General features: G+C 38.8%; 1 protein-coding gene across 1 annotated transcript in view; it reads left to right on the top strand.

Annotated features, from left to right (window-relative positions):
* Positions 1-27,338, top strand: part of NELL2 (neural EGFL like 2) — a gene marked incomplete in the record, with an annotated part of 1,888,857 nt that overhangs the window by 1,445,182 nt on the left and 416,337 nt on the right.

Raw genomic sequence — 27,338 nt, forward strand, 5'->3', positions numbered from 1 at the left:
CTGACAAGTACTGTCCCCAGAGTTGCAAACCAAATACTCCTGACATTGCTTTATATTCTAATTCCAGCTATCTAATCAATAAAAAAGGGTCTGTTGCCATGGATATACACTTTCCCACTGTCTCCATTGCCATCTTGGTGGATATGGGCATCCTGAGGCAATGTAGAAATTGCCTCATGTTTACTGACAACCAGTTAATTTTCAAACAAACTGATATAATATGTGAGATATGTATTTACATAATGTCACTGGAGGCAAATCTCTCACATAAAATTACTCCTAATGTCAATAAGGTTGTAAGCAGTACACACGCTGCACCCATCGCACAGAATTCGAAGCAGACATGTAGACCCACGTATGCTGAGGCACTTAGATGGAACCTTTCTAAACCAAAAAGACCTCCTAGACAAAGTACATGTAACAAATACGCTAAGCAGGCCCAAATGCACTCTTTCAAAACAGCACTCACATCAACACAGAGCCACGTCTCATGGAACTTCTACCTCTAAGCCCATAAGGCAAGCCACTCCACAGTCCAACATTCTGGTTATTGGGGATGCCATCATTAGACACACTGATGTCCCTTTCACCAGGCTGAGTAAGTAGAAAGTCACTGTCAGTTGCTTATCAGGGGCAAGGTCCGTCACTTTACGCATGCACTCAGGTCATTAGACCACAAGTACAAGTATGACTTAGTTATAGTCCATGTGGGAGTAAATGACTTGAGATGTACCTCCCTAGACTATATGAAGAGAAACACCATAGTGTTCTCAGAATGTGTGTCTCAGGCTGGTACGAGCATAGCATTGAGCATAATTTTGCCTTCTCCAAGGATGGTGCCACAATACAAACAAAAGATGACTGACTTTAATAATTGGCTTAGTTTCTGGTGTCATTCTAAGGGGGTGTAATATTTGTCAGCTTGGAAGGAGATGGTCAACAGACCATGCTGCTTTGTCAGGGATGGTCTGCACCTCTCCCCTCTAGGCTTTCGAATATTAGCTAAAACATTGTCTTCCCCCATAGTGCCTTTTTTAGGCAATGCCAAACTGAAAGTACTTCTGACATAGCAAATCAAAACCAAGAAAATCTAAAGGTATTACTGCTCAGTGCTAGGAGTCTAAACAAAAAAACTCCACTCCCTAGAAGCTCTCTTCACACTAGAGAATGCTGATGCCTGTGCGGTCACTGAGACATGGTTTAAAGCTTGGGGGTGCACACCAACAGTGCAAGGTTATAATGCCTTCCACACATTTAGACCAGCTGCTATATAATGAGTAAAGGTGGAAGTGTCTCTATTTACATCAAAAATAAATGTACCTGACGACTGGTCAAACAGGACAATGCACTTGAGCTGCTCCATGTTCAAATCACCTTAGCCAAAATCCAGTATCACATCCTGGACAGCTATATGTCCCCTCTAAGACCCAGGAAAACCATAGCATGTATTTAATCTTATTAGAAACATTAACCATCCAACTCAATAGCATATTCATGGTGGCTTTAATTACCCCACTATTAACTGGGAATCCTATACAACACCAAAAATACAGGCACAGAGATTCCTGGATTTTGTAAACATAGACTCCCTGAATCAGATAGTGAATACACCAACCAGGGGTGCTCCCATACTGGATCTGGTCCTCACTAATATGGGAGAGTGCTGCGCACCCCTACTGTAATGTCTTCCCCGGTAAGGTCAGACCACAAAATAGTCTCCTTTGAAGTCAAAATAAAACCTAGACCCCCAGCTTAACCTTGAGTATTCAGGAACTACTCTAAGGCTAACCTCCTGCTAGTAAGTGATAACCTGGCAAAATTTCAAGCTCCCATAAACCCTGAGAACACTGCTGCCTATGTGGAACTTTTCACAGAAACCCTGTACAAGCACGTTAATAGCTGCATGGAAGCAGCTGTACTCATCAGGAGGAAGTAAAGAACTAACCCAAAAAACAAGCCCCCCTGATGGGATCACAAAACCGATAGGCTGTATAACAGGAGGAAGAAAATCATGGCAAAATTAGGAGGTGCAGCACCCAGCAGGATAAAAGTGCTCTTATCAAACTAAAGAAACATCTCAGAATGACAAATAAAGTCTACCAAAGTCAAATCTGAGGTGAATCTGGCTTCTCAAGCCAAGGACAGCCACGGGGTATTCTTTAGCTATGTCCACAACCTCAAAGGCAATACACAATTGTGTGCAGAGCTCATTGTAAATGGAGACACCTATACTGAGCCTGAAGATATAGCAAACCCAATGGCTGATAAATTCAGCTCCAACTTTGCCACTCTCTCCCCCTCAACCTTCCCTCAGGAAATACCATTGAATATAACTCCCCCTGCTATCACTAGGGAACAGGTCCTTAATGCTCTCTCTAAGGCCAAGAACACTGAATCAATGGGCCCAGACAATATGCCAGGATGCCTTCTAAATAGCATGAAACATAACCTATTAGAGCTTCTGGAATTACTATTTAACTATAGTCTCCAAGCAGGCTTCATGCTGCATGAATGGAGAACAGCAACAGTCATCCCTCTGCACAAAGTTGGGCCATCTACAGACCCTAGAAACTACAGACTCATAAGTCTCACTAGTTTTATATGTAAAGCCACGGAATGAATTATCTTGGAGATGGTCAATAATGACATAGCAAATCTCCAGAGACAGGATCCAACCCAGTTTCGTTTCATCAAGGGCAGATCATGCCTACTCGATGTGGTGGACTTCTTTCTTTGAGAAGGTCACCAAAGCAATGGATGAGGACAAAATGGTTCACACTGCCTATCTTGACCTGGTCAAGGCATTTGACACAATACCCCACTTGGGCACTGTTGACAAACTCAAAAGGTTAGGTACCAACTCATATGTCACCTGGTCAATAGCCAAATGGCTCACAGACAGGACCCTGGAAGTTAGAACTGGGGAGTCCACCTCTACAAAGAGGCCAGTCACAAGTGGAGTCCCTCAGGGATCAGTCCTTGGACCGCTCCTTTTTGGAATTTACTTCTCTGAAGTCAAGCCCAATGTCAATAGTCTCTGGCTGAATAAATTTGCAGATGAGGGGCTGACACAGACAAACAACTGGTGTCAGAGCCATGGGCTAAAACTAAATGCCAAGAAATGCAAAATAGTTTCCTTTGGGAAGTCATCCTCCCCTGGTAACTATCATATTGGCAACACACCCCTTAGAGTTGACCCAATAGTCAGGGACTTAGGGACACACATAGATAGTATTTTAGCCTTTGACCATCATGTGAATACAGTAGTGAGGAAATCCTTCTATGTTGCACAAATTATAAATAAATGTATGGGATCTAAGTCCAAGGAAGTCATTGTTCCACTGTATTTGACATTCATCAGACCTGTGATTGAGTACAATGCCCCTTTTGGTATTTACCTAACCAGGCATATTGAACAAATTGAATGTTCACAGAGGTTCCTCACTAAAAGAATACAGGGCATAAGTAAAATGTCCTATCCAGACTGAATCAAGACTCTATCCCTTTATTCTGTCTCCTACAGGCTTTTGAAAGGTGATCTGTGCCTGACATACAGGGCATTGTCAGACCCCATTCTGATGGACCTCCTGCATAGCCACAAAACAAACAGCACTAGAATTACCCGTTCTAAAGACTTAAAGCTTGCCTGTGATATAAACAGGACCTGCTGGAGAGACAGGTATGTATCCCAGAGATGATCCCATCTCTGGAACAGGTTCCTCATTCATGTGAAGCAGAGTTCCTCCCTAACCCAATTCAGGTGTAACCCAGACAATTGGATGGTGAACAGGAAATTCAAGCCTGATTTGGCAGCTATGTCTCTAATGGACACAGGAAGGCTGCAAATGGTTCATCTCTCAGGCCCTAGGTTGTAAATGTTTCATCTTCCAGGCCCCTGATTACACTTATCAAGAGTATCAAAACTTGTCAGAGATTTGGGATGTATGGCTAGGCTTAAAAATGCACCTGTGGTTGTTAGCCTAGTAAACACCTATGAAACATCGATGCACACACACACACACACACACACACACACACACACACACACACACACACACACACACACACACACACACACACATGCACATACACACAAACACAGCAGCAGTTAGCGTTGCCGCCTCACAGCAAGAGGTTCTCTGGTTCTATCCTCCGCTGGGGTGCCTTCTGTGCGGAGTCTGCATGTCCTCCCTGTGGTCACATGGGTTTCCTCCAGGTGCTCTGGTTTCTTCCCACATCCCAAAGACATGCTGTAGGTGGATTGGACACTCTAAATTGGTCCTAGATGTGAGTGTGTGTGTGTGTGTGTGTGTGTGTGTGTGTGTGTGTGTGTGTGCCTTCAGTGGAAGGTGGAGTGCTGGCTGGCAACTCGACACCATAAAACTCCACTGCCAATCATGAGCGGACAGGTGATCCACTGTGTCGACCCATAACCGGGAAAAAGCTGAAAGAAGAAGAAGAAGATATATATATATATAGATATAGATTTACAGTCAAAATGTCGACATTCAGGTACATGACAGCCTCCTCCTCGAACATGGTAGGAGCGGCAGTCGGAATGTCGACATTCATGTGTACGTCCATTCAGAAAGATGTGCACAAGATCGGGACACGAAGCATGGTTGGCAATGGCAGCTGCCAACATTAATGTCGACAGAATGTTGACGATCATGTTGCGTCGACCTTACGACTAACTTAATATTTATGAGTCAGGGATATGCATCGCAGGAATCACCATTCGCGGTTGTGATTTTCGTACATTTGATAGTAAACCATCTATATATATATATATATATATATATATATATATATATATATATATATATATTTTTTTTTTTTTAATCTGTGACCAGGGCCATTCATGAGGGCAACTCAGTGTACACAGCATACCTCAGTTTGGCCAAGGCTTTCAACACAATCCAAACCCCTTTGTTGTAAGATGGGTTGCCAGCTGGCTCACAAACCAGTCACACACTACAAAGTGGGTGACTGCACATCAACCAGCAGGCCTGTCACCAGTAGGGTGCCACAAGAGTCAGTGCTGGGCCCACTACTCTTTGGTATATACTTCAAAGATGTTCAGGCCAAAACTAAGGGGCTGTGGTGGACCAAATTTGCAGACAACTGCAAATTGGGTACACTTATCAAATTTCAAATGATATCAGTGTACCTCAGGAGGGCCTTACACAGAACAACGACTAGGGTCTAAGTCACAGTCTCAAATAAAAGCAAAGAAATGCATCATCAATCCCTTCAATAAAAACAGTGTCCTTTCACATCATCAAATTAACAACAATACCCTCTGTACCTATGAAGTGGTAAGAAATCTGGGATCACAAGCAGACTGCAACCTTAACTTTGACCACCATGTGTCTGCTGTAGTAAGGAAGACTTTCTACGTAGCACACTTCACTAGCAAAGGTTTTGCCTCGAGAGTAAAGGAGGTTATAACTCCTCTGTACTTATCACTAATCAGGCCCATAATTGAGTATAATGCCCGATTTGACATGTACCATGCAAAGCACCTGCAGCAATTGGAGAAACCTCAGAGGTTTCTAACAAAGAAGATCCAGGGACCCCAGCACATGCCTTACACAGACCAACTAAAATCCCAGTCACTCTACTCAGTATCATATAGACTTCTTAGGGGAGACTTATGCCTAGTTTACAGAGCAATCTCTGACCCAAACCTAATGAATTTGCTGCACATCTGTACATCAAACAGGACTACAGCTATGGGAGAGAGACGTGAATATGGCCTGTGACTTGACTAGGACATGCTGGAGGGACAGATTCATCTCCCAGTGACTGCTGCATCTTTGGAATAGACTGCCAATTCATGTGAAGCAGAACACCTCTGTGGCACTGTTCAAAAGGAACCTGGATAAGTGGATGGGGCATCGTAAAGTCATACTGGGGATAGCACCCACAACCCTCCTGAACATGGGCAGTCATTACCAAATACAGTCCTGGGTACTGACTAGAGTATCATTGGTAATGCACTGGGATGAAATGGCTAGGCTTGAAATGACATTGATAGCCTAGTAACCTCGTATGATACTATGATATATATATATATATATATATATATATATATATATATATATATATATATATATATATGTATATAGGTTTACTATTATTACCTTGAAGTGCACTTCATCATTTCTTCATGTCGCCGAACCTAATCGTCGAAAGTGAAAACGATGGTTCTACATCTGCTGTTATGGAAATGTAGCTATTGGATTTCATGTGCCATTTGGTGTTTGGAGATGCTGATTCACTGCGTTGATATTCCAGTTTTAGCCCACTAGCCCATTAGAGAGTGTACTTCGCTGTACCACCAGTCGACAAAGTGCCCTCAAGGTAATGAGCAGATGCTGCGTTATTCAAGGATGCACAATAGGGAGGAGAATCGCGTTGCAGTCAGAATGAGGCTGAGACACCAATGTGAATAAAGAGGTTATAATGCCAGAGATATAGAGACGGAGACACCAATGTGAATAAAGAGGTTATAATACCAGAGATAAAGAGACTGAGACACCAATGTGAATAAAGAGGTTATAATACCAGAGATATAGAGACTGAGACACCAATGTGAATAAAGAGGTTATAATACCAGAGATATAGAGACTGAGACACCAATGTGAATAAAGAGGTTATAATACCAGAGATATAGAGACGGAGACACCAATGTGAATAAAGAGGTTATAATACCAGAGATATAGAGACTGAGACACCAATGTGAATAAAGAGGTTATAATACCAGAGATATAGAGACTGAGACACCAATGTGAATAAAGAGGCTATAATACCAGAGATATAGAGACTGAGACACCAATGTGAATAAAGAGGTTATAATACCAGAGATATAGAGACTGAGACACCAATGTGAATAAAGAGGTTATAATGCCAGAGATATAGAGACTGAGACACCAATGTGAATAAAGAGGTTATAATACCAGAGATATAGAGACTGAGACACCAATGTGAATAAAGAGGTTATAATACCAGAGATATAGAGACTGAGACACCAATGTGAATAAAGAGGTTATAATACCAGAGATACAGAGACTGAGACACCAATGTGAATAAAGAGGTTATAATACCAGAGATAGAGACTGAGACACCAATGTGAATAAAGAGGTTATAATACCAGAGATATAGAGACTGAGACACCAATGTGAATAAAGAGGTTATAATGCCAGAGATATAGAGACTGAGACACCAATGTGAATAAAGAGGTTATAATGCCAGAGATATAGAGACTGAGACACCAATGTGAATAAAGAGGTTATAATACCAGAGATATAGAGACTGAGACACCAATGTGAATAAAGAGGTTATAATACCAGAGATATAGAGACTGAGACACCAATGTGAATAAAGAGGTTATAATGCCAGAGATATAGAGACTGAGACACCAATGTGAATAAAGAGGTTATAATACCAGAGATATAGAGACTGAGACACCAATGTGAATAAAGAGGTTATAATACCAGAGATATAGAGACTGGGACACCAATGTGAATAAAGAGGTTATAATACCAGAGATATAGAGACTGAGACACCAATGTGAATAAAGAGGTTATAATACCAGAGATACAGAGACTGAGACACCAATGTGAATAAAGAGGTTATAATACCAGAGATACAGAGACTGAGACACCAATGTGAATAAAGAGGTTATAATACCAGAGATACAGAGACTGAGACACCAATGTGAATAAAGAGGTTATAATACCAGAGATATAGAGACTGAGACACCAATGTGAATAAAGAGGTTATAATACCAGAGATATAGAGACTGAGACACCAATGTGAATAAAGAGGTTATAATACCAGAGATATAGAGATTGAGACACCAATGTGAATAAAGAGGTTATAATACCAGAGATATAGAGACTGAGACACCAATGTGAATAAAGAGGTTATAATACCAGAGATATAGAGACTGAGACACCAATGTGAATAAAGAGGTTATAATACCAGAGATATAGAGACTGAGACACCAATGTGAATAAAGAGGTTATAATGCCAGAGATATAGAGACTGAGACACCAATGTGAATAAAGAGGTTATAATGCCAGAGATATAGAGACTGAGACACCAATGTGAATAAAGAGGTTATAATGCCAGAGATATAGAGACTGAGACACCAATGTGAATAAAGAGGTTATAATACCAGAGATATAGAGACTGAGACACCAATGTGAATAAAGAGGTTATAATACCAGAGATACAGAGACTGAGACACCAATGTGAATAGAGGTTATAATGCCAGAGATATAGAGACTGAGACACCAATGTGAATAAAGAGGTTATAATACCAGAGATATAGAGACTGAGACACCAATGTGAATAAAGAGGTTATAATGCCAGAGATATAGAGACTGAGACACCAATGTGAATAAAGAGGTTATAATGCCAGAGATATAGAGACTGAGACACCAATGTGAATAAAGAGGTTATAATGCCAGAGATATAGAGACTGAGACACCAATGTGAATAAAGAGGTTATAATGCCAGAGATATAGAGACTGAGACACCAATGTGAATAAAGAGGTTATAATACCAGAGATATAGAGACTGAGACACCAATGTGAATAAAGAGGTTATAATACCAGAGATACAGACAAGCAAATGCAACAAGTGGCAAATCTGTCAACTACAAGACGTTGACCATACTATTTAAATAACTCACATGCTTATACTATTCCTCAAGGAGAGAGCAGCTCCAACCAAACTAATAGGGTGATCCTCACATATTCAAGTGACATATATTGTGTTAGTGACATAATAAAAAAGAACTGAAAATCTTAACTAGTGATCAGGTGATCGAGAAAATAGTAGGCGATGTACGTTTTTTACATACAAAAACTGTAGGAATTTAAAACAACTACTATGTCATAAGCAAGGCAGCAACAAAGGTGTTCAGTTAAAGACAAAGAGCAAATACACTTGCCAGTCATGTACGATGTGCAAATATATGTAGAGAGAATAAACATTTGTTCATCCCATAACTGGAAAAAGTTATATTTTACAAGAATATGCAGACTGTAGAACTAAAAATGTGATATACATGGCATGTTGTAAGGGCTGTACTTCATTTTACATCAGAAAGACAAACAGACAATTTAGAAAGTGTAGCTCGAAACTTACAAGTGACATCAGGTTAATGGATATGAAAAACCCTTTGACCAGACATGCCAAAAAAAATGTGGATCATAGTTTTCACTTTATGGTCTTACAGGTTATTCATGCGAGCATCAGAGGTGGTGGTCTTATTAAACTGAATTAGTGGAAATGTGATGGACAGGGGGGGGGAGGTACACAGGCTGACAAGCTGCTTGAGCGGTACACTAATATTCCCTGAAGACCAGTCCTTAAGCAACAACGATTACAATAATCCTTCCATATATCATTAACTGGTGTCATGTCTGTTGTGAATTCATTTATTTTTATATATGGACAGAATGTATTTGCTATGTTTAGATGTTGCAGATACGATGGTCTCTACTTCTGGCTTAGTCTTTGTCAGATATGGCAACATCAACCGTATTTATGTGACACATGAAAAATGTTGACTGTGTATTGTAATAGTCTGAATATCTATATGTGTATATGTGCAAGGAAGTTTTCAGATGTGGATTGTATGGTACATGGTCGACACTTTTTTCTGATATTTTGAATCCTTATCAATGACTGTCAGCACTCGAATATATAGAGCAAAGGAACTTCTAATATATAGAGCAAAGGAACTTCTAATATATAGAGCAAAGGAACTTCTAATATATAGAGCAAAGGAACTTCGAATATATAGAGCAAAGGAACTTCAAATATATAGAGCAAAGGAACTTCGAATATATAGGGCAAAGGAACTAATATATAGAGCAAAGGAACTTCGAATATATAGAGCAAAGGAACTTCGAATATATAGAGCAAAGGAACTTCTAATATATAGAGCAAAGGAACTTCTAATATATAGAGCAAAGGAACTTCGAATATATATAGCAAAGGAACTTCGAATATATAGAGCAAAGGAACTTTGAATATATAGAGCAAAGGAACTTCGAATATATAGAGCAAAGGAACTTCTAATATATAGAGCAAAGGAACTTCGAATATATAGAGCAAAGGAACTTCGAATATATAGAGCAAAGGAACTTCTAATATATAGAGCAAAGGAACTTCTAATATATAGAGCAAAGGAACTTCGAATATATAGAGCAAAGGAACTTCGAATATATAGAGCAAAGGAACTTCGAATATATAGAGCAAAGGAACTTCGAATATATAGAGCAAAGGAACTTCTAATATATAGAGCAAAGGAACTTCGAATATATAGAGCAAAGGAACTTCTAATATATAGAGCAAAGGAACTTCGAATATATAGAGCAAAGGAACTTCGAATATATAGAGCAAAGGAACTTCTAATATATAGAGCAAAGGAACTTCGAATATATAGAGCAAAGGAACTTCGAATATATAGAGCAAAGGAACTTCGAATATATAGAGCAAAGGAACTTCGAATATATAGAGCAAAGGAACTTCGAATATATAGAGCAAAGGAACTTCTAATATATAGAGCAAAGGAACTTTGATTTTACGACAAAATTTTCCTGAAGGGAACCTTTATTGGATATGATAAGTTTACACCCAGAATTACCTTTTCATTGTATTAATTGAAGTATAGCATTACATTATATTTTTAGGACTTTATTGTTTGGTTGTGTTTGACCCATGTATACAATATTTTTTTTTATAACAAAAAGATCTGGAATTTAAGCATCTTAGATGCATCATTTAATTGGTAGGTAATTATTAATAGGACCAATGACTCAATATATTATTCATTCCACATACTAATCGAATTCATAAGAGGTATGTATGGTGATACCGGCTAACTTAAATGACATCTTTGATTTGGCCATGGCTATTACTTTAATTGTCACAGTGATGTGGCTAAAGCTATTGATTTGTTGATACGTTAGTTTTAATAGCCATGAGACATTTATAACGTGATTGGTAACTTCTATTCATGGTCCACCTTTGTGAAGAAGCTATTCAATATGATTGGATGAAATTATTCATTATGCAAAGTTTTTTTGAAACAACATATGATGATTGTTGAGCACTCTGATTGGAAGCTTGGTACATATGAAGTTATTGATTGGATATTGAGGCTGTTGGTCTATCCAATCGAATCGTCATAGAGACATTGACTATGCTCCAGTTGAGACTGATTTATTCTCAGTAATCATGTTCTAATACTAGTATTGGAAGAAATATCTTACTATGAAGCAACACCATTTTCTATGCATGCTGATTGGAGGTGAGATTTAGGAATGAAGTTTATCATGCACATGAATAATTGCTCATGAGTGATTGGTTAGATTTTATTTAAAATGATGTTATGTTATTATTATTTTAGTGAGCTGAAGATCAGTAATTATTACCGAAAAGCACTTATCTACTTTTACTTGTTTTATATATTAAAGTATGTTTTTATGTGCATTGCCATCGTGGTTGCACTATATATATATATATATATATATATATATATATATATATATATATATATATATATATAGATAGATATAGGTTTACTATCAAAATTTTGAAAATGTTTTTGTGAGTAATTACTTACTCAAAAAACATTATCAAAATTAACAATAACGACCAATTAAAATAACAAAACAAAAAAATGTCAACAATTCGAAATCGAATTGTTGACATTTTTTGAACTTACCTTTACATCCAGTGACATTCAACACATGTTTTGCAGGGGAGCAAGCCCGCCTGCACCCCACACCCCTTGCTACTGATATATTATAACTCTGAGATCACACTACAGTGAGAAAAAGGGCAAAGTTTCCAATCTCCACCATAGTGCGATCTCCAATCAATATGTCGATCTCACATCAGCAAATGCACACTAGCATTCACTGTTGTGGGTTTGACATTTTTGAATCACTGTTATGAAACTGACTTTCAACAATCAAAGTTTACTTAACTGCATTTGAAATTTTGATAGTAAGCCATATATATATATATATATATATATATATATATGACTGCTCTCTGATACTTTGTAACCTAGTGAATGTTTGAATGTTCCGATTATTAGACCACTCTGCTGATGTTTTACAAGGGATTTTGCTAAATGTTATGTACTTTAATATCACTAAATAACCATTTCTCTCCCCTGTGCTTGTTTCTCTCTCTTCTCTTTACCTATAGCTCACTACACAGATTGTGCACCAGGGTTCCCATCCATAATTTAACCTAAGAGGCCCTGTGGACATCTCAATATCTCCAGTATCCTGAATAGGACGCTACATCCTTAAAAGCAAGGACTGTCCTCCCTGATATTTGTTGAAAGTATGTCCTATTATTGTATTAACTAAATACTACTCACTGGGACATTTGTTCTACCCTACCCAGGTAAACCAGCAGCCCCCCCCTATCTTTAGTTTTAGTTTTTGCCTCCTTCCCCTCTCGGTCACATCTCTCTACTGCCTTTACCCTGACCTCCCTGTATCCTGCTATTCATACTTACTTTTCCTCCAGTTTCACTTATCTGCTTTATTTCTCTCTTTTACCTGGCCACTAGGTGGCGCTCTTCTCATTTCATTCTTCTACTCTCACTATCTTTAGTAATTCATACTGCCCTTCTTAATGTTCAACCTGCTTTCTATCTTGTTTTTCTTTCTTTCTTTCGTATACCCATCTTTCTCTACACTTTACAGCATTTTATTACTAACCCCACACTAGTCTTCCCTACCTTTCTAACCCACCTTTACTTTTCCACCTATTCTCTACCTCCTTACTGATTGTTTTCTGCTACTGGTTGTCTTGTTGTTCCCCGCTCCGTTCGCTACGCTCACTCCGCTCCCCTCCCTACCCCCAATTCCCACCCACCCCCAGGGGTCCTACCTTTATACTTCCCTAGACACACCCCCTAATTACCCACTAACCTATAACATCTTCTCCATTATATCCACCATCTTATACCTCACTTCCTACACCACACCCTCTCTTGAAACCTTACCTCCTATTTCCCTACTACCCTATTAACTCTAACCTCCTACTCTATATAACTATGCCCTCTACCCTAAGAATTCTCTCACCTCTTCTTCTCCTAAACATTCTACTTTTCTACTACACCCTTACCTCCTATGAAAATCTCATGCTACTACAAACTCCATCTTCAAACAAAGATACTACTACTACACTTCCCCTACCCAAACTAGCACACATTAACATACTAGCAACCTCTCCCTATCTCCCCCCTCTCTTCCATAAAGCCCACCGCTACCAACTCACTACCTCTAAGAGACTCATTCCAATATCATTCAAGTATACAAAACCCCTACAACCACCACAAACTCCTTTACTTATATATGGAGATATCCACCCCAACCCTGGCCCCAATACCCCCCAAAACCTAAGCCCTCTAATACAAACTACCACCTACGCTAACCCACACTCTTCCTCAGACTCCCTCTCAATTGCTCATCTTAATATCCGTAGCATTAACAACAAAATCACTCAACTCCATGCCTTAATTGATTTCTATGCCTTTGATATCCTATGCCTCACAGAAACCTGGCTTAAACCTACTACAAAAGACAATGAATTCACCCCCCCAGGTTATAGTACCTTAAGACTAGACCGCTAACAAAAAGGTGGAGGGTGGCCTCCTGTTTAAATCCCAACTTCAGCTAACTTTAATTAACTCCTTCCCCCCCACACCAGGAAATGCTGAAATGCTATGTACCAAACTCCAAATCAACACAACCAAATCTATAAACATAATATGTTCCTACATCCCCCCAGGCAAGAACATCCACACCCTAGAAAATATCCTTTGCTGGATTTCTAGCACCTTCCCCCAGGAAACCATTATCCTAGGTGACTTTAATATCGACTGGAACTCCTGCATATCCCCCAAACCCACCATACACCTTAACCTCTTTAACTTTCACCAAACCATTAACTCTCCTACTAGAATAAATAAATCCACCCACAAACAAACAATCCTAGACTGGATACTAACCAACAACAATCCCCTCTCCTATAATACAGGCATACTCCCGGACAATATTAGTGACCACCTCCTTACCTTTATCACTAAAAAAAAATGCAACATCCCTAAACAACCTACTTATCGGACCAAATATAATAGAACAGCATTCAATCTGTCATCCTTTCAAACTGAACTCAAACAATATAACTGGTCTACCCTAAAATACCTCCCAATAGATGATGCAGTAATGCATTTCAACAATACCTTCTTACAAATTTTAAACCAACATGCTCCATCCCGACTAGTTAAAATCAGATCCAAAGCAGCTCCTTGGCTCTCTGCTACTACTAAACAAACTATGAGAACGAGAAATAAATCATGGTCAATATGGAGATCCACTAAAAACCCCACTGACCATCAGACCTTCAAACATCTAAGAAACAAAACAAAGAAACTTGTCATCCTAGATAAAAAAAACTATAACTTTCAATACCAACAGAACCATAACCAAAACCCTAAAAAATTCTGGTCAGGAATTAATAAACTTCTCCATCCAGGCAATACCAAAACACCTACCCCAGCTAGCCTAGCACAAAAACAACCTAGCATCATAGCCAACACCTTTAACAATTTCTTCTCTCAAACTGTTAACTCACTTGCAAGCTCTATGACTCCTCCCCCCCCCTCCAAACTACTCCCATCCCCAGCAATACCTATACACTAAAACTGGAAACCGTCTCAACTAACTATATACAGAAACTACTGTCTAAACTAAAACCCTGTACACCCTCGGCTGACAAACTTCCTGCTGAATTCCTTCAATTAGCTGCAAAAGAAATAGCATACCCAGTATCCATCTTAATAAACAGAACCATAACAGAATCCAAAATTCCATCCTGCTGGAAAATCTCCCACATTATTCCACTCCACAAAGGTGGAAACTCTAATGAACTATCCAATTTTAGACCTATCGCCCTCCTATCGCCTCTATCAAAAATAATGGAACGCTGTATTCACCATCAACTCCTAAACTATCTCTTAAATAACAACCTGCTTGTAGACTCTCAACATGGCTTCAGACCCTACCACAGCACTACTACTGCCCTTCTTTCCTTCTCTGATACCATAAATAAAAATCGTAATAAAAACCTATTCTCTTCCAAGACTGTTTCTAGACCTCTCAAAGGCATTTGACATGGTCAACCATCAACTTCTCCTTGATACCTTAAAATCTCTTTCACTGGACTCTCTAGCCTTACAGTGGTTCAATTCCTATTTAACTAATAGGAAACAAGCTGTACTGTGGGACAGCCATCTATCCACTCTACTCCCTGTCACTATTGGTGTCCCACAAGGATCCATCCTAGGCCCCCTACTTTTCTCCACTTTCATCAACAATCTGCCCAACTCCCTACCAACATCCACATGCATCCAATATGCAGATGATTCTACTCTCATCTGCTCCGCCCCTACCCCAGCAGAACTCCACTCCACCACCCAAGCAGTCTTTACCGCAGCAGAAAATTGGTTTCAACATATCTGCCTCCTCCTGAATCCCAAAAAAACCAAACTAATACTATTTACCCCTACCTCTAAATCCACCCCTATCTCTTTCTCTATAACATCCTGTAATGGCACTATCATCCAACCTGACAACTGCACTAAACTCCTAGGCGTCACCATAGATAACCAACTTAACTTCGACCATCATATTGATTTAACTATCAAAACTGTTAATAAAAAGATTGGTGCCCTATACAGACTAAAGCCCTATCTCACTGCCTCTTCCCGAGTAGCCCTAGCCCAAACTCACCTTATCTCTACACTAACCTACGCCTCCCCCTCCTTTGTCAACTTATCTAAGAGTAATCTTCAGAAACTGAATACTGCCTACCACAGTATAGCCAGATTTGCCACTGGCTCACCCTTCCAAACTCACCACTGTCTAAACTTAAAGAAACTCAACTGGCTTGAACTCCCAAACCTTATACTCCTACAACAACTAGTCATCACCTTCAAAATTCTCCATTACCCTTCCAACATCCCTATACTAAATAATGTCATTACACCTTATAAGAATCTCAAGACACTCAGATCAGCCAACAAACTATTAGTTACTACCTTGAAATCTCATAATAAATCAGGTGATTCCCTATTTGCAAACACTATCGGTTCATACTGGAATAAACTTCCCACTGAACTGACCTCCCTAACATCATGTCACCTTTTCAAAAAACAGATAAAAAACCACCTACAAATCCACTGGCTCTGCCCCTGCTCTAATCCTGACTGAGCATACTACTGTTTATTACTCTGAACAGTCTGCATATTTCTTTCTTTACTCTCCCATTCTTACCTAAACTAACATTCTTAACCCCCTTTCTGGTCCCTCACCCTTTTCCCTTGTCTCACTGCCTATATACCTCACTCTCCTGTTTAACTTTACTTTCTTAACAGTTAACTTGATTAAATACCATTACCCTATCTAAACACACTCTACCCACACTTTTCTTTTTCCTCTTATCCCTCTCTCCCTTAAGTTTACTTCCAACTTTTCTCCTTACCTTCTAACTTGCTTTTTTAGCATGCCTAACTACAAGCTTTCTTTTCACTCTGTTTAATACCTTTGCTCTCCTCTACCTCTAACCAATGATTAATCTGTACATACCTACACTTCAGATATCCTTTACTCAACTGTATTTCTTGTGCCCGAACTTACCTCCTCAACCACAGGATGTGAACTTTGATCTTAATCTTACTGTAACCTACTCAAGTTAGTCAAGACAATCTGTACTCTGTTGGACATTTTGATTTGTTTTGTGTTTTTTCTCTGTTAAAAATATTGTTCTACTTAGGAAATTAGTCTTCATGTATTGTCGTAGTCTATTAGTGGAGCTTTTCTCCTCGGGCCTCTGCTGAAAATGGACATGTATCCAGCCAGACTAGCCCGGTTAACAAATGTAAAATAAAAATAAAATAAAATAAATATTTATATACATGTACAGAGATGCCAACTTTTTTGTCTGTGCAAAGTTGTGATACAGCGTGGATTAGGGAATGTGCCTTTTCCCCACTGTAGTACACTCTCAAAGTTGGTATACATAATTAGCTGGGATTGCGGGGGGTGGAGGCTTGCCCTTTGCATTAAATATGTTATTCTTTTGAGCATTTGTACTCCACTACATTATGATGTCCTTAGAACACTGTTGCAACATTCCAAACTGTTGGGTATTCTCAGTGAATAACCTGGACATCTAGCCAGATTACAAAAAAACAGAACCTTCCATAGAACCATGTCTGACATATGACTAAAAGCCCACTGGCATAACAGTACATAAGCAGGTATATGAGCCTGAAATGCTCAAACTGTCTGGCTTCCCATCTGAACACAGGTTTTGCACCCATTGGTCTTTACTATGGGTGGTACAGTATTATCATTTACTATGGGTGGCCCGATGGTATCATTTAGTATGGGTGGTCTGATGTTATCACTAATATGGGTGGTCCAATGTTATCATTTACTATGGGTGGTCCGATGGTATCATTTACTATGGGTGGTCCAATGGTATCATTTACTATGGGTGGTCTAATGGTATCATTTAGTATGAGTGGTCCGATGGTATCATTTAGTATGGGTGATCTGATGGTATCATTTAGTATGGGTGGCCCGATGATATCATTTACTATGGGTGGTCCAATGGAATAATTTACCATAGGTGGTCTGATGGTATCATTTACTATGGGTGGTCCAATGGAATAATTTACTATGGGTGGTCCGATGGTATCATTTACTATGGGTGGTCCAATGGTATAATTTACTATGGGTGGTCTGATGGTATCATTTACTATGGATGGTCTGATGGTATCATTTACTATGGGTGGTCCAATAGTATTATTTACTATGGGTGGTCCGATTATGTCATTTACTATGGGTAGTCCAATGGTATCATTGTGCCTTTACTGTTCAGATAATTGACCCATTGGGTTACCTTTCCTGTTTATTATTGCATTCAGGTAGAAGTAGAAAGTGTGATTGTGATAAGCAGATTCCTTAAATGAATCTCCATTCCCAGTGTCTCTTTTGCCTAGGTGCAGAAAAATGCCAGTATTTGTCAATCATTTCTACCCAAAACTCTACATACAGGTTTTTCCTGTCTTAATACTCAACTAGAGACCAGCACCTTAAACACCATGGCCAAGATAAAATGTGGACCCTTCAACTCCTGATGTCCTGCTCATTCTGAAAAAGAAATTCAAATGGTCTAGACCTGATAGTTAATCTGTCTGTTCAGATTCAGATATACCCAGTGAGGTATTGGAACTCATAGTATGTTTGACTGTTTCTCAGGGTCTTGCAACTGTAACCCTGCCTGAGGCTAGTATGGCATCTAATTCTCACATGTCCAGTATGACTGACCTTACCAATAAAATGGAGAAGGGAAACTCATCTTATCATTTCAAAAGGACCCAAGGGTATTTCCCTTACAACATCAAAAAAGCATTCTTTTCAAAAAAGACAATGCACAACCTCTCTGATTGTATGTCGTCTAATGATGACTTGTATGTTTTGAATAAGGGCTTATCCTTTATACCCACTACACAGTCTAATTTCACTGAGGTTATCTTTGATATTAAAATGTTTGCTTGAAATCTCACACTTAGATTGATGTTTAATGATGTAGATAATGAGCATTTTGCTGAAAGTAACTTGTTTAAAAAGCCGAGTACGTTTTTACTGAAACCTAATCCATTGGTTCAAGCATTCACAACGTTATGCATAGATGAAATATAAGAGTTCAATGCAAGTAAGAGTGGAAGCCATAGAAAAATTAAACAGTATATTTTAACGAAAGAACAATATCAAGCTTTATTGAACTTACAGAATAACAAGGATATAGTTATAAGGCCAGCCAATAAAGGTGGCCCGATTGTAATTTTGAACAAGGTTGATTATGATACAGCCATGCAGCATATGTCGGGGGAAGGATTTTTATGTATGTATCCATATGAAATAAGCAATAAGTATGAGTAAAAATGTTGAATCATGTATTAAGGATTTAGCTCACGGAGGGAATGTAGAGAATAGGTTATTGAATTATTTTATGGTTAAACACCCCACTATACCCATTATACAAGGCCTACCCAAGATACATAAAAATAAGATGAACCCCCCCCGATGCGACCCATTGTAGCTGGTAGGAATTGGTGCACTGAACCAATGTCTATTTATATAGAAAAGAATTTGAGACCTCTGTTAAATGGTTCAGAGCATATCCTGAAAGATACTGAACAATTTCTGAGGGACCTGTATAGAAATTTAGATGAGAACATTGACAGATGGGAATATTTACTTTAACATTAGATGTAGTATCTCTGTTTACAGTAATCCCCAGTGTAGAGGGTATCCGAAATACCATGAGTTTTGTCAGACAGCATTCTGAATTTAGTGACAATAAGGTGACACAGTTAAAGGAATTACTGAATCTAGTACTTCAGAACGTATTTTTGTTTGAGGAAGATTGCTTTTGACAAAAGCATAGTGTAGCAATGGGCACCTCATGTGCGAACAGCTACGCTAATGCTGTGATGGCCACATGGGAGACAGAATATATACTGAAAGGTCCATATAAGCAGTATTTTATGTTCTTTTGAAAGTCTGTAGATGATCTCTTCATTACACCTGAAGTCCTCAATGAATTTGTGCAGTACATCAACCAATCCACTTCATATCTGAGGTTTACAGTTAATTGGTCAGAAAAGGAAATTGATTTCCTGGACACGGCTATTATTTTAGATGATACGAACAATGTGTACACAAAAATGCATAGGAAAGATTGCCATGTCAATCATCTGCTGTGTAGGGATAGTATGCACCCACCATACTTATTTAGAAATGTGGTGCAGAATCAAGCATACAGAGCATCGAGACTCAATGCAAGATATCAAGATTTTAATGAACAAATCAAGCAGACTGAAATCGACCTTAAGGAGAGGGGTTATAAAGACATTGAGATACATCATAATATTACTGAAGTTGTAAAGAAAAGGCAGACTAGGGCCAAACCTTATTTTTCCTAAAGTTCAGACTGACTCAATGCCAGATAAGCGGAGGAATGAATCAGATGAACTGAAAATGTCCCTATGCTTTACTAAGGATGTGTTTTCATACATGGAAATTATATGTAGGAATTGGAATGTCCTGACCACAGATGAACAGGTCAGTAGAATAAGAGGGACAGAGCCTAAGTCTGCCTTCAGAAATATGAAATCACTGAAAAGACGGTTAAGTACCCCCAAAGACAGTACCCCCAAAGACATATTAACGTATAAGAGGGAAAGTGGAAAGACTCACCCACGTGGCAAATGTTCATTTTGTAAATATATAGACACTAGCGGAAAATTTGTGCACCCAGATATAGGTACCACCTTTAATTTTACACTGAAAATTACTTGTGATAGTGCACATATGATCTACTTAGCCAAGTGCCAAAAATGTAATAAGTTCTACATTGGAAAAACTGACAGGACTCTAAAAGAAAGAATTAGGGAGCACATTTATCATACTGGAAGGAGGAATAGGTTGAATGCTCTTGCTAAACATGTTCTTGAGAATGATGCAACGCATACGTTTAGGTTTATGGGTGTAGCAAAGTCCTTGAAAATAGGAGAGGAGGAGAAATCAGGAACACTACTGAAGAAGGAGAGGCCCAATGGGTAGTGAGACTTAGAGCTGATTCAGGGCATGGGCTTAATGACCATGTACCTTTAAAACCAAAGTCGAAATCTAGACCACTTAGGACATAGGGTTAGAGCACTGGTTGTGAATACATATTTTAAAACATAAGTAGGCTATTGATTTTACTTTTTTATATTTTTCATACACATTTTTATACACATTTTATATATGTTCATGTATAGGCATGTATTTTTATACTTGTATTTTTAAGGGATGGTATATATTTTTAAAAGAAGTTGTGGAACTGAGCAATTGCTTAATTAAAGTCATGTGATTAGATGTTTTTGTATAAAGTTCAGTTCAATGTCCTTTAGTATGAGACACCTGATGAAGCAACCTTTGCGAAAGTGCTTGTGTTTTATTAAACAATTATACTGGAGCCTGAAGCCTACATACCTGAGTTTGTTGTTTTTCTACTGTATGAATAAATCATTGTCTAAGATACACACTCCTCTTAAAAGTATATAAGTTAAAATCAGCAGTCTCATACTTCAGATGTATTTGTAATAATATTTTAAAATACATATTATGGCTGTCAGTTCTATTCTGAAGACCAAAACATTGTACACTATTTCCATTCCGCACGATCTTTAAAATGATTATATATCCGCTCTTGAAGCAACATCACATTTGCGTTTTCTCTTTGTCGTAGCTGATGTTCGCTGTCTTTCCATTTCCATTTTCCATCACTTATAATATTAAGTAATGAAGTGCAGATACTAAACCTCATGCATTTGTTTCCTCTGATTTTACATTTTCCTTTTACTCTTTTTCTTGAACATTCCTCTTATATTAGCTTTTTTCTCCTTTCATCCTTTGTGACCATTTTCCACTCAAAGCAATTCTAACATTTTTTGCCATATCTGAAAGCCAGTTTTGTATGGTGAATCCTTTATCCTTACTTCCATATTACTTTTAAGCCACCTCCTTTGAGATACTGATATCCCATATTTGGTATATCAGTCACACGTTTTGCTACATTAATTCATATTCTTTTTCCTTTAATTTGTGATGCTTAATTATCTGTCGATCAGGTCACCTTTAATGTACTATGTTTTATCTGCATGCACAAGTCACCTTTAATGTACCATGTTTTATCTGCATGCACAAGTCACCTTTAATGTACCATGTTTTATCTGCATGCACAAGTCACCTTTAATGTACCACGTTTTATCTGCATGCACAGGTCACCTTTAATGTACCCATGTTTTATCTGCATCCACAGGTCGCCTTTAATGTATTATGTTTTATCTGCATGCGTAGGTCACCTTTAATGTACTATGTTTTATCTGCATGCGCAGGTCACCTTTAATGTACTATGTTTTATCTGCATGCTCAGCTCACCTTTAATGTACCATGTTTTATCTGCATGCGCAGGTCACCTTTAATGTACCATGTTTTATCTGCATGCACAGGTCATTCATGCAGTGTAACTTGATTTAACCATGTCTCTTTGATCATGAAAAAATACTGAACTGTTCAAATAACAGTTTTTGATTGTGGCTGTGTAAAGAAAGAATATATACATCCTCTCAACTTATCAGATTTTTGCAGAATGTCTCCAAATTTTTGCCTCATATTTTAATCTCTACTTCATAAAATTTGTGATTTCCTGCCAAATCACTGGGGATTGAAGTCACTAAATAATGACAAACATTTGAGTTTCTGACTTCATATATTTCAGTAAATATGTGCTAACAGAAGTCCTGTTATTCTAGCAACTAAGTTTATAAGAGCAATATTTAAAATATGTCCCTGTTTTTGGGGCTGCTTTTCCCCCTGTTATTTTAGGCTTTGTCCAGATTTCTTGTACAAAGAGGTTCATAGGTTCATAGGTTCATACTAGACTATCTGCCCTAGGGCATTTATAAGCCTAGCCAGAATGTGTTTGGCTTTTGCCACCCATTTTAAATTTATTATGCTATGCCCTTTTTCGAGGTTAGTATACTGTGCCTCTGTCTAACAGTGACACAGAAGTGATACCCGGGGTAAACCTACAATCTCCCATCCACTCATCAGGATTCCTCTTGAATAGAGTCAATGAGGGATTCTGCCTAACCTGGACTGGGATTTTATTCCAGAGTGAAGGGAGCCTCTGGGTTATGAATCTGTCCCTCCAGCATGTCCTATTTATTTCAGTGCTGAGGTTCAAGTCTCTCGAGCGTGTAGCTCGATGGGATTTGGATTTTCTGAGGTGCAGCATGTCCATTAATTCCGGGTTGGACATGGCTTTATACGTCAGGCACAGATCACCTCTGAACAGGCGGTATGCCACTGAGTAGAGCTGGAGTTTCTTTAACCGGGCAGCATATGGCATTTGTTTGAGCCCTTTGATCCTCTTGGTGAGGTACTTTTGGGGTCATTCCAGTTGCTGCAGGTGTCTGGTAAGGTACATCCCAAAAGGGGCATTGTACTCAATTATGGGCCTGATGAGGGATGAGTAAAGAGGCACGATGACCTCCCCTGATCTAGATGTGAATCCCTTCATGATTAGGTAGGCTATATAAAATGTTTTTCTAACCACTTTGGCCACGTGGTTGTCAAATGAGAGATTGCTATCAACTTGGGTCCCCAGGTCCCTAATTACTTCTTCTTTACTTAATGGATTACCACCTATGTGGTAATTTGTGGGCACTTTGTTTTTGCCAAAGGGGATGACTATACACTTTTTGGCATTTAGCTTGAGGCCATGGCTCTGGCACCAGTTGTCTGTTTCTATGAAGCCCTTTTGGAGGATGCTTGTGTCAGCTGGAGAGTCGATTATGGCACCCAGTTTGCAGTCATCTGCGAACTTGGTCAGCCACAGTCCTTCCGTGTTGGCCTGTACCTCAGAGAAATATATACCGAACAAGAGAGGTCCCAGGACAGAGCCTTGTGGGACACCACTTGTAACTGGTTTGGAGTCTGACATGGCTCCAGCAATTCTAACCATGTGGGTTCTGTCCTTGAGCCAGTTTTCAATCCATCTAGTGATGTAGGGGTTTATATTTAAGCTGGTGAGCTTATCTATAATGCCCGAGTGGGGTATTGTATCGAAAGCTTTTGCGAGGTCCAGGTAGGCTGTGTGAACCACCTTCCCCTCGTCAATGGCCTTGGTGACTGTTTCAAAGAAATCAACCAGGTTTAAGAGGCAGGATCTGCCCTTAACAAAGCCGAACTGGGTAGGATCCAGTGTCTGTAGGTCCCCAATATCTTTATTTATGAGGTCCATGATGATCCTTTCCATAGCTTTGTAGACCAAGCTAGTCAGTCTTATGGGGCGATAGTTTCCAGGATCCATTGAGGCACCACCTTTATGGAGAGGGACCACTGTTGCTGTACGCCACTCTTTGGGCACATATCCTGTAGTAAGGCTGAGACTGAACAGTAGTTTTATGTTTGGGTTTAGCTCTTCTTGGAGTTCATGTAGGACGGAGCCCGGGACACCGTCTGGTCCCATTGATGCTGTGTTTTTTGCTTTGGAGAGGGCGGCTCTTACCTGAGCATCTGAGATGTCAGGGGGGCAGCACTCTGCTGGGATAGATATTTGCCCTTTTGGTGGGGAGGGGGGGAGAAGTTTGCGCTGAACCTGTCAGCTAGGATGTTGGCAATGTCTGTGGGTTCAGTGTATTTTTTGTCGTTTTGGACTAATTCTGAGCATATCTGGTAATTACCACCCAGGTTCCTAACATAACTAAAGAAAGCCTTGTGATTATCCTTAGTGTCCTGTGCAATTTTTCTCTTGAAGCTGACCTTAGACAATTTTATGAGTGCCCGTGGTTTTTTGCTAATACTGATCAGTGATGCCTTCCCTTTTTGGGATTTTGCTCTATCATTTAGTAGCTTCCTCCTTCTATTGTATAGTTTGTTTATGGCTGGGGTCCACCAGACAGGACGTCTGCCTTTGGAGGATTGGGTCTTGGTTTTAGTTGAGAGGTATGAATGAACAGAAGAAATATATTGTCTTGATATGTACATTAAAACATTTCTACATTTCTAGTAAGTGCACATATCAAAATAAAAATACTTTCAAATGACGTTTTAGGAAATCCTGTAAATGACTCCTGTAGTTGATCCTGACTTTTTATTTTTATTTATTTATTTATTCATGTTGGTACAACTGCAGCATTTTCTTGCAAATTTCATTTTCATTTACTACAAAATTCATTTTCCTTGCTTCCAACAGCTGTCAAACTGATTTGCCATATTTTGTTGCAACCTTCTCTGCACGGCTTATTACTACATGCTTTAACTAACAGCAGTTTGAATATTTCCTGGTAAGAATTTCTTTTTTTTCCGTATCCAGTTGTATGGATAGCTTCAGATTCTATATTTACTACCATCACTTTGTCATGTCCTGCCTGTAAGTAGTATTACCTTTTCATCTACTTTCCATAGGGGAATTTCCCTAAAATGGCTTCCTTATAAATTTAGTGTCCTGTGTTTTTCTCACCATTGGAAGTGGCCTTTGACCTTTCCCATCATCTCTGTACTACTTCTCCACCTTTGACCTTTCCCATCATCTCTGTACTACTTCTCCACCTTTGACCTTTCCCATCATCTCTATACTACTTCTCCAAGTATTATGTCTCTATAGAAGATCACGATTCTTTTGTTTGTTTGTCATCCATCTTTTCAATTGCTGATGGTAGTTTCAAACAAACAATTCACATTCGCTGAACATTTCTGTGAAACATTAAGAGTTTCACCTTGTCCATATCTTCAGATTAGTAGCAGTCACAACTTTTTTTCCTTCAGCTATGTGCTGTATATTCTGTATTTTGATTTTTTTCAGGTCCTTTACATTGTACTTTTCAGGAACAAATGTGAGTTTTTCATGGTGTGTCTCACATTAACTCTGATTTTTTTCCTGCTTTGTTCCTCCTGGAAAACTGGCTGCTAGCTTCATGTGGCGTGATCTGTCCAATGTGTGTGCCTCCTTGGGCCCTGTGCCACAAGGTATGTGCATACTTAAATGTCCGTTCATCTCTTAGTGAGTCTTTACTTATTTAGCAGTAGTGAGATAAGACCAAGTTGTCTTTTTCTTTTACTTATGAAATCGTATCCCAGCTGTTCTCAACCAGTGTCAAAGTGCTGGACACCAGCCTGTGATGCATTATAAAGTTTAATTATACATGCAAGTACTTCGTCTTTTATTTTCATTGTGAATGCTACAATTAAACCAAAAGGACTTTGTTACACTTTTCTTCTCTCAGAACTCTCTTTTGACGAAGGCATTAGTATTAAGCTCTTATGCAGAGTGCTTTTATTGATTGGATTTATTGCATTGTAGTCATTTAACCCTCTGCATTGATTAGCCTTATTATTTCACCCTCTTTGTTCCTTAATATAACTGTAAGTGGCTTTTAGGTAGTCTGTAAACTGATTGGCTCTTTCCATTGGTTCGTAATTGTGCAAGTTAGACTATATGCCATGTGCCTGTTTTTAGCTGATACACACATTTTTCCTTTTAGTATATGCTTCTTTTGTTTCCTGATGCATTCAAAGTTCAGTGCAGTTCTTTTCAACCTTTGTTTCAAGCTCCTTTGAAATCTGTACTGCTTTCCTTTTCTTAATAACTCGTATCCCTGTTTCTGCTGTTTCTTAGAACAGATGGAAAACGTGAGCTTGGCAAACCATTAAGTATGTCGAAGAGCAATTGATACACCAGTTACTTTCATTAATTATTTTGTATTGTGTTCCAGCCACCTACTCATTTATCTGAGAAACAGTTTTGGAGAAAGAGCTTCTCTGGATGGAGATTTTTCAGGCTAGACAGTGACAGTAAATTAAGTTGATAGATATGTACTTGTTAACACTGTCGTTCTTCATTGCTGAATTCAATTGTGTGTGTTATGTTTGCCTAAATAAAAATCTCAGTAAGTAATATATAAGAGATCTTTTAGTATTTTGAAACTATCGTTTCTATGCCAGATTATTTGGAACATCATTTAAATTGCAGTACCAATTAAAAAGTCATAAATGATCCTCGCAGTAAATGCACTTTACATTGTAAGTCTAGTCAATGTCTGCCTTCAGTAATACAGGAATAAAATAACATGATGTTGTATGCGTTCCTCAAAACAATATTAAATGCATTTTCTTAGAAACAAAATTAAATGTTCTGAGCAATGCTCTTCTGACACTGAATTAAATTGTACTGTTAGTATGTTCAGATTTTAAAGATGTTGGTGCATTTTATTATAAAAGAGAAAGTCTGTGACAATATCTAAGAAATTATATCTATATGTTTCAGCCATATAAAAGGCATCAGAGGAAAATCTTCATCTCCTTGGGGAGGCAAATGTTTGCTAGAACTAGAAAATTAAAGTTTAATGCTAGGGATCTTTTCTTGAATTTTTTCCCTCACTTTGTGAACAACATGGCATCAAACACAGCCAGCAAGCATTCATCAGTTGTTGTTATTGTTATTGTTATGTCTTTTGGCTTTTCCCGATTAGGGGTCACCACAGCGGAACTCCGGTCCGCTGATGATTGGCAGTAGATTTTTACATGCCGAGTTGCCAGCCCTGACGCACAACTTTCAAAGAAGGTACGCCCATTCACGCATGTCTCCACACAGAAGACGCT

This window comes from Protopterus annectens, chromosome 11.part0 (assembly GCF_019279795.1).
Source record: "Protopterus annectens isolate FY-2018-M chromosome 11.part0, PAN1.0, whole genome shotgun sequence".
Taxonomy (NCBI): Eukaryota; Metazoa; Chordata; order Ceratodontiformes; family Protopteridae; genus Protopterus; species Protopterus annectens.